The 12,451-nt window shown below is 33.6% G+C and overlaps 1 pseudogene; it reads left to right on the forward strand.

Annotated features, from left to right (window-relative positions):
- The first annotated feature begins 5,263 nt into the window (after positions 1–5,263).
- On the forward strand, positions 5,264–7,252 carry LOC100686788 (annotated as a pseudogene).
- The last annotated feature ends 5,199 nt before the right edge of the window (positions 7,253–12,451 follow it).

Genomic DNA, 12,451 nt, shown 5'->3' on the forward strand with positions numbered 1-12,451 from the left:
CCCGCCCCTCCCTCTCTCTCTCTCTCTCTCTCTCTCTCTCTCTGTTTATCATGAATAAATAAATAAAACCTTTTAAAAAAAAAGAATGGGGATATTCAACATCCTTTACCTTTATTTTCCTCATTAAAAGGAAAAATAATACTTATAAGGCTAATATAGTTAAAAGCCTAGTGAATTTTTGGTAATTATTACTTTTCTACCCTTCTCTAGTAATAGAGATATGACAATCATGTTTTCTTTACCAAAATTTAGAATATGTGTTCTGACAACTTTTACTCCGAATTGTTATTGTATTGATATAAAAATCCTAAAAGAAAGCTGAAATGTTAATTTGTAAGGTACTGCTACAAATTGATAAGGTTTTTTCTTAATATTTGATAATTTAAGATTTGATCTTAAGATTTGATAATTATTAATTATTAGAAGTACCAGAGGGTTAGTCACTCCTAAGTTAACTTCATTACCAGTCGAAAAGGAAAGAAATCTTAGACGCTATACTGCTATATTTCACTTATTCATAAACAGGCAGAAATTTTTTTATCCCCCCTTCCGTCATCTAGAATAAACTCCCACCTGTTTTTTTTTTTTTTCTTTTTCTTTATGGAGCTATAAAAGCCCCCTCCTTGAAAAACTTGGTTGAGGTGCATGACAAAAGAATCTAGAGATAGTATTAGTCTAGCCAATTCTGCAGACTCAGGGAACTGTCTCTACTGTAGTTGGACTCAGAACCCTTTAGAGATCAAGTTCAGGGTACTATCCCTTAGTACTATTAAAAACAATTATTTTAACTCTTTTTAAAATAATAATGAAGACTTTATTCAGCATCATCTCGATAGGTGTCAAGACTATCGATAGGAGGACTGAGATTGGGATCAACTTCTATTAAAACAAGAAGTATGATTTTACAGCCAAGGAGCACATTGGGTTCCAGAAGCTCAGTGAATGGAAGATTACTAACAGGAAACTTCTAAGGAAGAGGATTTTTTGCAAATTGACATAAGATTCTTGCTGAAGTCAGACCAGAGTGATCAAATATCACTTGGGAGATAGTAGGAGCTAGGCATTTGATCTGATACCAAGAATGATCAGATATCAAGGATAAGATTCTTGCTAAACTAACTTAGTAGAATTCTTGCTACAACTAGACTCTGGAGGTCCAGCAAGAATAGGGACCAAAGTTGAGGCTTAGTAGGTAAAAGGCCTTTAAGGAGTCTGAGTGAGGTTTGGTCAAGGAGATAGTCTCTGTCAGTGTAAAGAGTGGCGTTCATTTGATTCTTATGCCTCAAACATGCAAGACTGTGGAAATTCTAGAAACTATTTTAAACAAAACACATAATTTTAAAATTAATCATTTTACCAATGGGAATCCACTTCTAACATCCACTATTGTATTTGGTAAAGCTGCTGATGTTGAGTTCAAGATCTGGATTGTAGAAATATTTGAGGAAGACACCTTTTGAGTGAAGACATTCTGATTAAATTCTAGCTGACCCATACTGGATGAATTAATTCTTGATTAGTCTAACTGAATGCTCTGAGACTACCAATTAACACAAATGCACACTCATTTATTATATATATTGCCAATTCAGAAATCTCTTAATATAAGCATATATACATTATACAATTGTATTTTTATTTACTCATGTTTAGAAAATAGTAAAAATAGATAATCATAACTGGCTTAGAAATTTCAGATTGAGGATCCCTGGGTGGCTCAGGGGTTTAGCACCTGCCTTTGGTCCAGGGCGTGATCCTGGAGTCCCAGGATCAAGTCCCACGTCGGGTTCCCTGCATGGAGCCTACTTCTCCCTCTGTCTGTGTCACTGCCTCTCTCTCTCTCTGTGTCTCTCATGAATAAATAAATAAAATCTTAAAAAAAAAACAGAAATTTCAGATTGTATGTCCTTTAGATATACAGATTTTACAAAGAATTGATCTTAATTCTACCTCTAAATTTAAATGCCAGACTAATAGAAAACTATGCTAAGGTAAATCTTTAAATCTGAAGTGTTTGTTTTGATTTTCACTCTTCACTCTTATTAGTGGCTCTCAGAGTGGCAACAAAAAAAGGTTGGTGCCAAATAGAAGTGGCAACAAAAAGAGCTGGTGCTATTTTATGGAAATAATGTGAGAAAGGGTTTTCTACAGGAATTAACCCACCAGTTATAGCTGATTCATATAAAAGTAATATTAGTTACTATTGTTGAAAGCTTACTTATATCAGATACCATTCTTTGATCTATTACATTTTTTAATTTATTCATTCTTAAATACACACCGCATAAATTAGATTTTATAATTGGTTATACAAGAAGAAATCACTGAGGCAGAGTAACTTGTCCAAGGTCAAATAGCTAAAGAATTGATAAAATAGAATTAAGATCTCGGAATGAGGCCATAAGCTCAGCCATTATGATATATTGATTGTGTCATAGTGTCTAGCCAGGGCCAAGTTCATCAACCTATAATCTATGCAGCCACACATGGTCCCATGCTTAGAAGAACACTGCTCTTTCTTTATTTTTTATTTTATTTATGATAGTCACAGAGAGAGAGAGAGAGAGAGGCAAAGACACAGGCAAAGGGAGAAGCAGGCTCCATGCACCGAGAGCCCGACGTGGGATTCGATCCCGGCTCTCTAGGATCGCGCCCTGGGCCAAAGGCAGGCGCTTAACCGCTGCGCCACCCAGGGATCCCCTGCTCTTTCTTTAACACTCTGTTTTGCCATTTTGGAATTCTTAATAATTTGTGAGCAAGGGACCCCACATTTTCATGTAGCAAATTATGTTACTGGCCCTGCATATGACCATTTTAAGCACGAAAAAATGTCATTGCTGATTGATATGTAGAGATAATCTGAGGAAGCTCTTCTTGGTTATAGTTATCAGAACATGTAATTCAAACCAGTGGAGAAAAATGAATCTATCAGTAAACAAGAGATTAATCATCCTAGGTTTGTAACAGAGAATGAACTGTTATTAAAAACAAATAAACAGAAGGAAATTAACTTATCTTACTCTTTTCTTATGAATACAAGCACAAGAATATGTTAATTATTCTTCAGCTTACCATGAAAGGGAAGAAGTTACAGGAAATTCAAATATATCTGGAACTTCAAACACATTTCTATAAGCCAAAAATGTTATTAAAAGACTGAGAGTCTCTCATTAAAAACTTAGAAGATAAAGACATGGTGCTTGACAATAAAATTGCAAATAAAATCTAATTAGTGAATATGCTAATTCTTCTCCCCACCTGTTCACATTAACAGGAAATGATATTAATGTTTTCAATAGCTGAAAAGGGATACAATTAACTTCACATTATCATATCAAAAGAATTAAGGTAACATTGTAAAACCTAGCTTTTCATATATGCATGAAGCAAATGCAATCTTCACTGAAAAGTCGCTTAAAAATTTTAGAAATAAAGAACTGTCTGAAATTAGAAACAGTATTATTGCAAAATCATAAATGTTTCCTCTTTGTTGAGCAAAAAATGAGCAAAATGCAATTCTTGGTAAAACAGTGATAGATTTCAGACCGTATTTAAGACAAAGAGAAAAATAGCACAGAGACATAAATGTAATTTTCACACCCTCTGAAGAGCTTTGCACAGCATTTTTAGAACAGTTTCTGTATTTCATTTCTCTCATTAAAGCCATGTAGCTTCGCAATAGTGTCATTTTGAATAAATATATTTCCTTTCTAACAGCCTAACGCAGATTTTATGGATAATTTATTTACATAAATTTCCTTTGTGTCATCTTGTATTTATTAGAATTTAATTGAACTTATATATTTATACATGATAAATTAGATTTTTTTTTCTTTTAATGTAATTCACCTTATATTATATTGAGCTCCAATTTTTTTCAAGTAAGAAATTACTTTCAATACTGATATCCTTGGCATACAGAAAATCTATTTGGCATATGCAATTATTCTAACTAAATCCTCTCAGACATTCTTTTACAGTTGGATCCAAAATTCTTGTACAAAATTTTATAGAGTAGACTGAACTCCCCATAAATATTTAAGTTCACTTTCTATCTTTTGAAACTTTAACTGGTATCAAAAGTTGTCATCTGCTGATGTGGAAAAGTAATGAGGGATCAAATAACCTTTTTGAGAATATGCAGTTCAACCAAGCTAAATTCTGTTCATCAATGACATGAAATAGTAGTAGATATAAATTTCAGTGGAAATACATCTTATTAAATTCTAAGAGCTTCTTTAATGATGTAAATTGTAATTCTTAATACATACTCAAAAATATTAAAATAATTAAAGTAGTATAGATGCCAAATCCTTTAGATGTGGTCAAGTCTCATTAAGTTTGGTAGAATACCATAATATTTTTAAGACTCTGTTTGATGTTTTAGCTATGAATTATTCTTAACGTAAATAATGCCTTAATGGAGGAAATGTGTTATTCTTTAAGGAAAATTGAGAAGAGTAGAAAATTAACTTCTATTGTTGGATAATGAACAATATAACAGAGCTTATATTAAGCACTAATCATATGCATAATACTCTGGTAAAATTAAAAAGATCAGGAAAAAAAAATGCCTGTATTGGTGTTAATATTAAACTTCATGAATAAATTAAAAAGCAAAGTAAAAAATGTGTGATAGGCATTGAATAAAATATAAACTTTTATTACAATAAAGGAGAAAATAAGTGAGCAACATAAATGTTGTATGGAAACCCAGAAAAATGTCTAGATATTGGCTATCCAATGTGTGTGCATCTTTTATCCTTTATTGTTTATTACACATGACTGTGTCCTTTGCCCTCAAAAGTGGTGGTCCATACTTGTTATCTTGCCCTAATATAATCCGCTATGACTTCATTCTTGTTCAAACCTCATTCCATTAATGTCAATTGTCATCGTATTCCTTTATTTTTGTCACAAATAATAATTGTCACAATTTATTACTTTATTTTCTTTTTCCTCTTTTCGAATTTGAGCCACTATTACTGAAATACATTCATGAGTATCCTGGAATCTAAATATAACTTCTTATTTAATTTGCTAACCTTATGGTATAATTACTATGCTATAAACCCTTTCTCACTAATTGTCAAGGTTCCTAGAAAAAATTGTGTACATTCCCAAAGTGTTGTTTCTACTAGTTCATTAAAGGCTCACAATGTGATTACTATATTTTCTCAAGATTTGCTAAACCAAATCAATCATGCTGTAGTCTTTAGAGATAGTGATGTTAGACCTCAGAACTATACACAATCAGATAAACATGGGTAAATAATCAGAGAATTTTTATTTCTTGATATCAGTTACTTAAATGTTGCTCTTAAAAACACCTATAATTTCACATTTATATACACAACTGTTCATTGTGTGCGAGGATGACATTCACTTGACCTCCCTCTCCACTTAAACTTTTTCTGTTCCTCTTGCCAAGAATTCCTGGGTCAATATTTTATTTCTGCCCACTGAAGTATTAAGCAAACTTCAAGGACCAAGCTTAATTTCATTTTCTTCATTAATATTTTCCAGATTCTTCCTTTTAAAATAGGTATCTTCTTTCTCTATATATTTTTACTCAGTGATACTCTTTACTTCATTATATTTGAAATGTTAGCACATGCCATCTCATCCTCTATGAGGTCAACTCCTTTTATAGGGACTGTTACAAGTTTGTTTTGAATAGACAACCAGTGGATTCTGATATCAACAGCAACATAATCATACCCAGACAGGCATTTAATATTAAACTTTGGTCATAATATTAAAAAAAAGTATAAAACTTTAATTTTTAAAGATTTTATTTATTCATGAGAGACACACACACACAGAGAGAAGCAGAGACACAGGCTGAGAGGGAAGTAGGCTCCATGCAGGGAGCTGGACGCAGGACTCGATCCTGGGACTCCAGGATCAGGCCCTGGGCTGAAGACAAGTGTCAAACTGCTGAGCCACCCAGGGATCCCCTGTATGAAACTTTAGATGCATGAGTAGAAAGTCTTCAATAAGCACTGGGTGTTATTCTGTATGTTGGCAACTTGAACACCAATAAAAAATAAATTTATTATTAAAAAAAGGAAAGTCTTCAATAAGTAGATAAACTGAATTTGAAGTACACATTTGCTTATGCCAAAGTTAATATTTTCCCCACTCCCAGATTATAATAAAAAAATTCTTTGAGTACTTATAAATTTTTCTCACTAAATGAATTGCCAAAAACCTCTACTAATGATTAATAATAGTGGCAATAAAATTTTTGTTACTTACATTAACAATTCTATGATGTCTCCCCATTCAGAAAGATTCTGGTTTGGGAGCTATTTGATATATACCGTATATATATACACACACATTCAAATGCATGTATGTAACAAGGGTACGTGTGATTCACAGTTGAGTTCTGATAAGTGTTTCCTTGCATTAAAAAAGGGCTTATGTGGTTTGGACTACCTGCCATACCAGAGGTAGCACCCAAACTTTCTAACTAGTATATCTAGATATGGGACAGAAGGGGAAAGTGGAGTGCAAAGGGCTATGAGGTTTAAAAGCTGACATCAGTCAAACAAACAAACAAACAAAGAAAATGGAACAAGGCCTTGCAGAAGCCGCCGCCCCGGAGCCACCCTTGCGGTCCAGCCATGGCCAATCCCCGTGTTCTTTGACATCACCAGGGACACCGAGCCCTCGGGCCGCGTCTCCTTGGAGCTGTTTGCAGACAAAGCTCCAAAGACAGCAGAGAACTTTCGAGCTCTGAGTACTGGGGAGAGAGGATTTGGTTACAAAGGTTCCTGCTTTCACAGGATCATTCCGGGATTTATGTGCAGGGAGGGGACTTCACAAGCCACAATGGCACTGGCGGCAAGTCCAACTACGGGGAGAAGTTTGATGATGAGAACCTCATCCTGAGGCACACGGGGCCTGGCACCTTGTCCACGGCCAATGCTGGACCCAACACAAACGGTTCCCAGTTTTTCATCTGCACCGCCAAGACCGAGTGGTTGGACGGCAAGCGTGTGGTCTTTGGCAAGGTCAAGGAGGGCATGAACCTCGTGGAAGCCATGGAGCACTCGGGGTCCAGGGACGGAAGACCAGCAAGATCACCATTGCCGACTGCGGACAGATCTGATGAACCCAAATCGTTTTTTGTTTTGTTTTGTTTTTTTTTAATTTTATTTATTAGAGAGAGAGAGAGAGGGACAGAGACACAGGCAGAGGGAGAAGCAGGCTCCATGCAGGGAGCCCGACGTGGGACTCGATCTGCGTAATTCAGGATCAGGCCGTGGGCTGAGGGAGGCGCTAAACCGCTGAGCCACCCGGTGGCTCTGAACTTCCAGACCTTCAGGAGATAGCTCAGGAGAGCGCCCCTCCACCCGCACCTGCTTGAAATAGCCCAGAGTGCCCACACTCTCGCTGCGGTTCTGCAGGCCCCCTGGTTCTTTGCCCCAGGTCTAGTGGATTTATGATGATGAAATAAAACCTAAACCATAAAATAATAAAATAAAATAAAATAATAAAATAAAATAAAATAAATAAAATAAAATAAAATAAAATAAAATAAAAAAATAAAATAAAATAAAATAAAATAGAAATCAGACACTTTATTACAATGTAAATGTTGTTTTAGCTTCTAATTCTCCTGAAAAGGTGTATTTTCTGAGAAAATCAATCATTTTATCTGATCTTCATTTGACTTGCATAGATTATTTCAAATTATGAATACATTTATTTGCACAGTCATTTATGGTTTTTAAATTCTTTTTGTTCTATAAGCATTTGCATTTAGAATCCTGTTATGTGCATGTGCAAGTTTGCCCTCCTTATGTACATAGGTTTTGTTATATAAATATTTTTTCAAATAATTTACTTTTTATTACTTACACTATTCTTTTGTTGTATGTATTTTTTTACTTCTATCATTCATTTTCTGTTTTATCTTTAAGCATTGGATTGTGTACTTAATGTATTTTTTCTTATTGTCTTTATTAATATCAGCATTTGAAGCTATAGATTTTCTTCTAAGTATAGCTAAATCAAATTAAGCGATTTTTTAAATAAATTCATTACAACATGATTTTTAGCATGTTAATGATATTCTTCTCTTTTAGTGATTCCTAAATAATATGGCTGACTTATAAAGAAGTATTCTTATTATTTTAAATATCATTAAATTAAGCAAAAAATCTTCATGATATGGGAAGTTACAGAGTTACTTAAAGAACATTTGAATTTTATATAAAATTTTTGTGACATAATTGATAAAGTAAAATTTGAATTAATATGTAAAAATCTAATGACTAAGTGAAATGAATACCAAAAATGTTAAGACACATACACACAGGGAAATCTTTTATGTTTAAGGGATAAATGAGCCTACTTTGAACATCTGATAAAATCAAGCAACAAAATGTTCATTTCTAATTTTAAGTAACCTGCTCCCAACACGTTTCTTTGGCTGAAATTAGTACAAGTTATTTTTTTTTTTTTCATTTTTTTAAATTTTTTATTTATGATAGTCACAGAGAGAGAGAGAGAGAGAGAGACATAGGCAGAGGGAGAAGCAGGCTCCATGCACCAGTAGCCCGACGTGGGATTCGATCCCGGGTCTCCAGGATCGTGCCCTGGGTCAAAGGCAGGCGCTAAACCGCTGCGCCACCCAGGGATCCCCTTAGTACAAGTTCTTTTGGGCTTAAGAAAAAAGGCATTATTTTAAATGTATCTTTATTTTAAAATTATATATTCATATACAAGATTTTGTGAAATCGATTTATGCTTATGACAAACAACTTCTAGCAATATGGTAGAATTTTATTACAATTAATAACTTATTTATCCAAATTTATCTAAATTTTTAGCTCAGTCTCTTGTGTTCATACAACTGTATTACTGATAAAACATTGGTTAGGTTTTATAACCTTTTTTTTTTACTTTTACATAAGTTGTATGTTTACATAAGAAGTACTGTGAAATAAGAAGTGGTGTACAATGACTTGCAAATTGTTTCTGTGCCTTAGACACAGGTTCATTTGCTATCTGTCTGAGACAGGTCATGTGAATGCTACACACACGTGATCAGGTTGAGCTCTTCTCATCGTCAAGTGAGTAAAACAGCTAAAATTTAACATTATACCATTTAAATCATATTATAACATTTTTTTCATTAAATAACAGCTCATTTTTAGTGTTTAATATGATTTTTGTTCACCATCCCTCCATCTCATATTCAAGTTAAGTTGACTCACGAATCTCATCTGGTGTAATTGGAAAATAGCTTCTGAGTTCAGCTGCTTCAATTTGTATCGTCCCTTTCAACTTATTCTCTTTTGTCTCCTCATACAGATTGTATGGTTTTTGGTCACTTCCCTTGTTATCTAGAAGATTTATAATTTTATGCTGCTTATTTTCATTTCAGTACTTGATAGTTTCTTTTCCCCCAGACTCCCAGTGTTTCTTGAAACTGCATTCTCATTAAAGTTGTGTATTGATGTACCCTTGGTTTCACTGGGTAGTACATTACTAAAATGGAAAATAAGTAGGATAGTGAATGTTCCCAAAGCATTTTGAAATATGTGGCTCTTTGAAATATCTTCATTCACAGTGAGTTACTATTCTATATTACAAACTACAAGCTTATGAAACAGAATTAATATTAATAGACAAATGAATACAAATAAACCCCAGTAATATTTTACTGTACTCAAGCATGTGTTGCATTTTCCTAAGATGTATTACTTTCAAAACTGGCCCTGGAACAAAATTCTTCCTAAAATCTCTCTCTACCCTCACCCCCTGCCTTCTCTTTTCCCTTAATATTGATTAGTCTATGCATTGATGAAAGCCAGGGATGGAAATCTGTATGGATTGGACAAGTCTGGAACAATTTTGTATCATTTTTGCTTTGGAAGAGTTATATTTGTTTCCAAATAAAAAATGTTGAAGGTCACCATTAAATTAGACAAAATGTATTTAGGATGGCCTAGCTTTTCCTTAAAAAGTATAAGCAATGCCAGGCACAGGGCTCCCTGTTTGTGTGTGTGTGTGTATGTGTGTGTATGTGTGTGTGTATGTGTTGATGAAAGGTTGAATGTTGTGGTGTGACACAGAATATAATATTGTAAGCCTTTTCTTAAGAGTTACAAACACATCTTGACTGGTTTTTACACTGACATTCCAATATTTGCACATTATTCTGAAATCAAAACTTGGTTATTGCATTACTTCATCATCATTCTGATTTCACCATAAGTGATTAAAACATAACAAAATTATGTGTTGGAGAATCAAATGCCAGAAGTAAAATAGATAGATAAATATTAATCAAATTAGCAAAAAAAAAGTCAGTAGCCACTAAAAGAACATCTTGTATGTGTGTGTGTCTGAATGCGGTGAACTGTAGATTTGTACTTCTAAATTATATGGATATTAGAAAAAACAAGTAAATAAGGTATGATGAAGGAGTGACTTCTACAGCATAAATGATAAAAAGAATATTTGATAATTTGGAGTCGGGGGAGAGACCCAAATTTGAGGGTTTGGAAACAAAAATGTAATATTGGATGATGAACATCAGAGCTCCGAAATATATATAGCAAAAACTAATAGAGCTAAAAGGAGAAGTAAATAGCAAGACAATAATAGCTGGGGACTTTAATGCCTCCCTCTCAAAGGTGGATAGATAATTCAGATAAAGAATCCATAAGGAAACAGCAGATTTGAACAACAATATAAACCAAATTAACCTAACACATATATACAGAACATTCTGTCCAACAAAAGCAAGAGTATATCTTTCCTTCAAGCAAACATGGAACATTTCCTAGAATAGGCAATATGAGGCCACAAAACAATTCTTGACAAATTCAAGAAGATTTCAATCATACCAAGTATCTTTTCTGACCACAATGGCACTAAACTAAAAATCAATAACAAGACAGAGACTGGAAATTTTACAAATATGTGGAAACTAAACAACATTCCTGATCAATCAATGGATCAAAGGAGAAACTAAAAAGGAAATAAATAAATGTTTTCTTGAGACAAACAAAACAGAACATATCAGAACTTAGAGGATGCAGCAAAATCAGTCGTAAAAGGGAAGATTATAACAATAAATTCCCATAGTAAGGAACAAGAAATATCCCAAAGATCCCATCTAACACGATGCTGTAAGGAACCAGAAAACAAAAAGAAAACTGAGCTTAGAGTTAGCAGAAGAAAACAAAGAAATAATAGTAAAAGAAATAATAAAGATTAGAACAGAAATATGAAATGAGGAATAAAAGATAATGGAAAGTATTAACCAAACTAAGAGTTGGTTCTTTGCCAAGATAAACAACATTGACAAACCCTTAACTAGACTAATCAAGAGAAAGAAAGGGAAGGGACCCAAATAAAAAAAAAAATTACAAATGAAAAAGGAGAGATTAAATTCAATCTGCCAACATATAGTATAACACCCAGTGCTTATCCCATCAAGTGCCCTCCTCAGTGCCCGTCACCCAGCTATCCCACCCCCCACCTCTCCTTCCACAACCCTTTTTTTGTTTCCCAGACATTACAATTAATAACACAGAAATTCAAAGGATTATAAAAGGCTACTATGAACAATTATATACCAATAAACTGGACAACTTATAAGAAATGGAAAAAATTTTAGAAACATAAAACTTTACCAAGACGTAATCAGAAGAAATAGAAAATATAAATGAACCAATTACTGTAAGGAGATTGAATTAGTAATCAAAAATTTGCCAGTGAAGCCCAGATTGCTTCTTCACTGGTGAATTTTACCAAACATGAAAGAAAGTATTAACACCAATCTTTCTCAAATTCTCCCAAAATATTTAAAATGAGGGCACAATTCCACACTCGTAAGACCAGCATTATCACACTGCCAAAATCAGAAGTGGACACTATTAAAAACAAAACAAAAACAAAACAAACAAACAAAAAACCTATAGGCCAATATCTCTGATGAATATGGATGCAAATATTCTCAATAAAATACTAGTAAACAGAATTTAGTGACATCTTATTAATAGGCTCATTCACCATGAGCAAGTGTAATTTATCCCTGGGATGCAAGAATGATTCAATATATGCAAATCAATCAATGTGATATATTACATTAGTGGAATGAAAGAAAAGGAAAAAGCAACAAAATTCAACATCTAATTAGTAATAATTTTTGTGATAAACACTTTTAACAAATTGGGAAAATAAAGAACATAGTACAACATAATAAAAGCCATATATGATGAGCCCGCACCTGTCATAGTCATGGTGAAAGGTTGAAAACTTGTCCTCTAAGATCAGGAACAAGACAAGATCACCCATTCTCATCATTCCTATCCAACATAGTACTAGAAGTTCTAGCTAGAGCTATCTTGCAAGAAAACGGAATAAAAAGTATCAGAGTTAAAAAGGAAGAAGTACATTTGTCTCTATTTGCAGATGATGT

The sequence above is a fragment of the Canis lupus genome, chromosome 13 (assembly GCF_011100685.1).
Source record: "Canis lupus familiaris isolate Mischka breed German Shepherd chromosome 13, alternate assembly UU_Cfam_GSD_1.0, whole genome shotgun sequence".
Taxonomy (NCBI): Eukaryota; Metazoa; Chordata; class Mammalia; order Carnivora; family Canidae; genus Canis; species Canis lupus.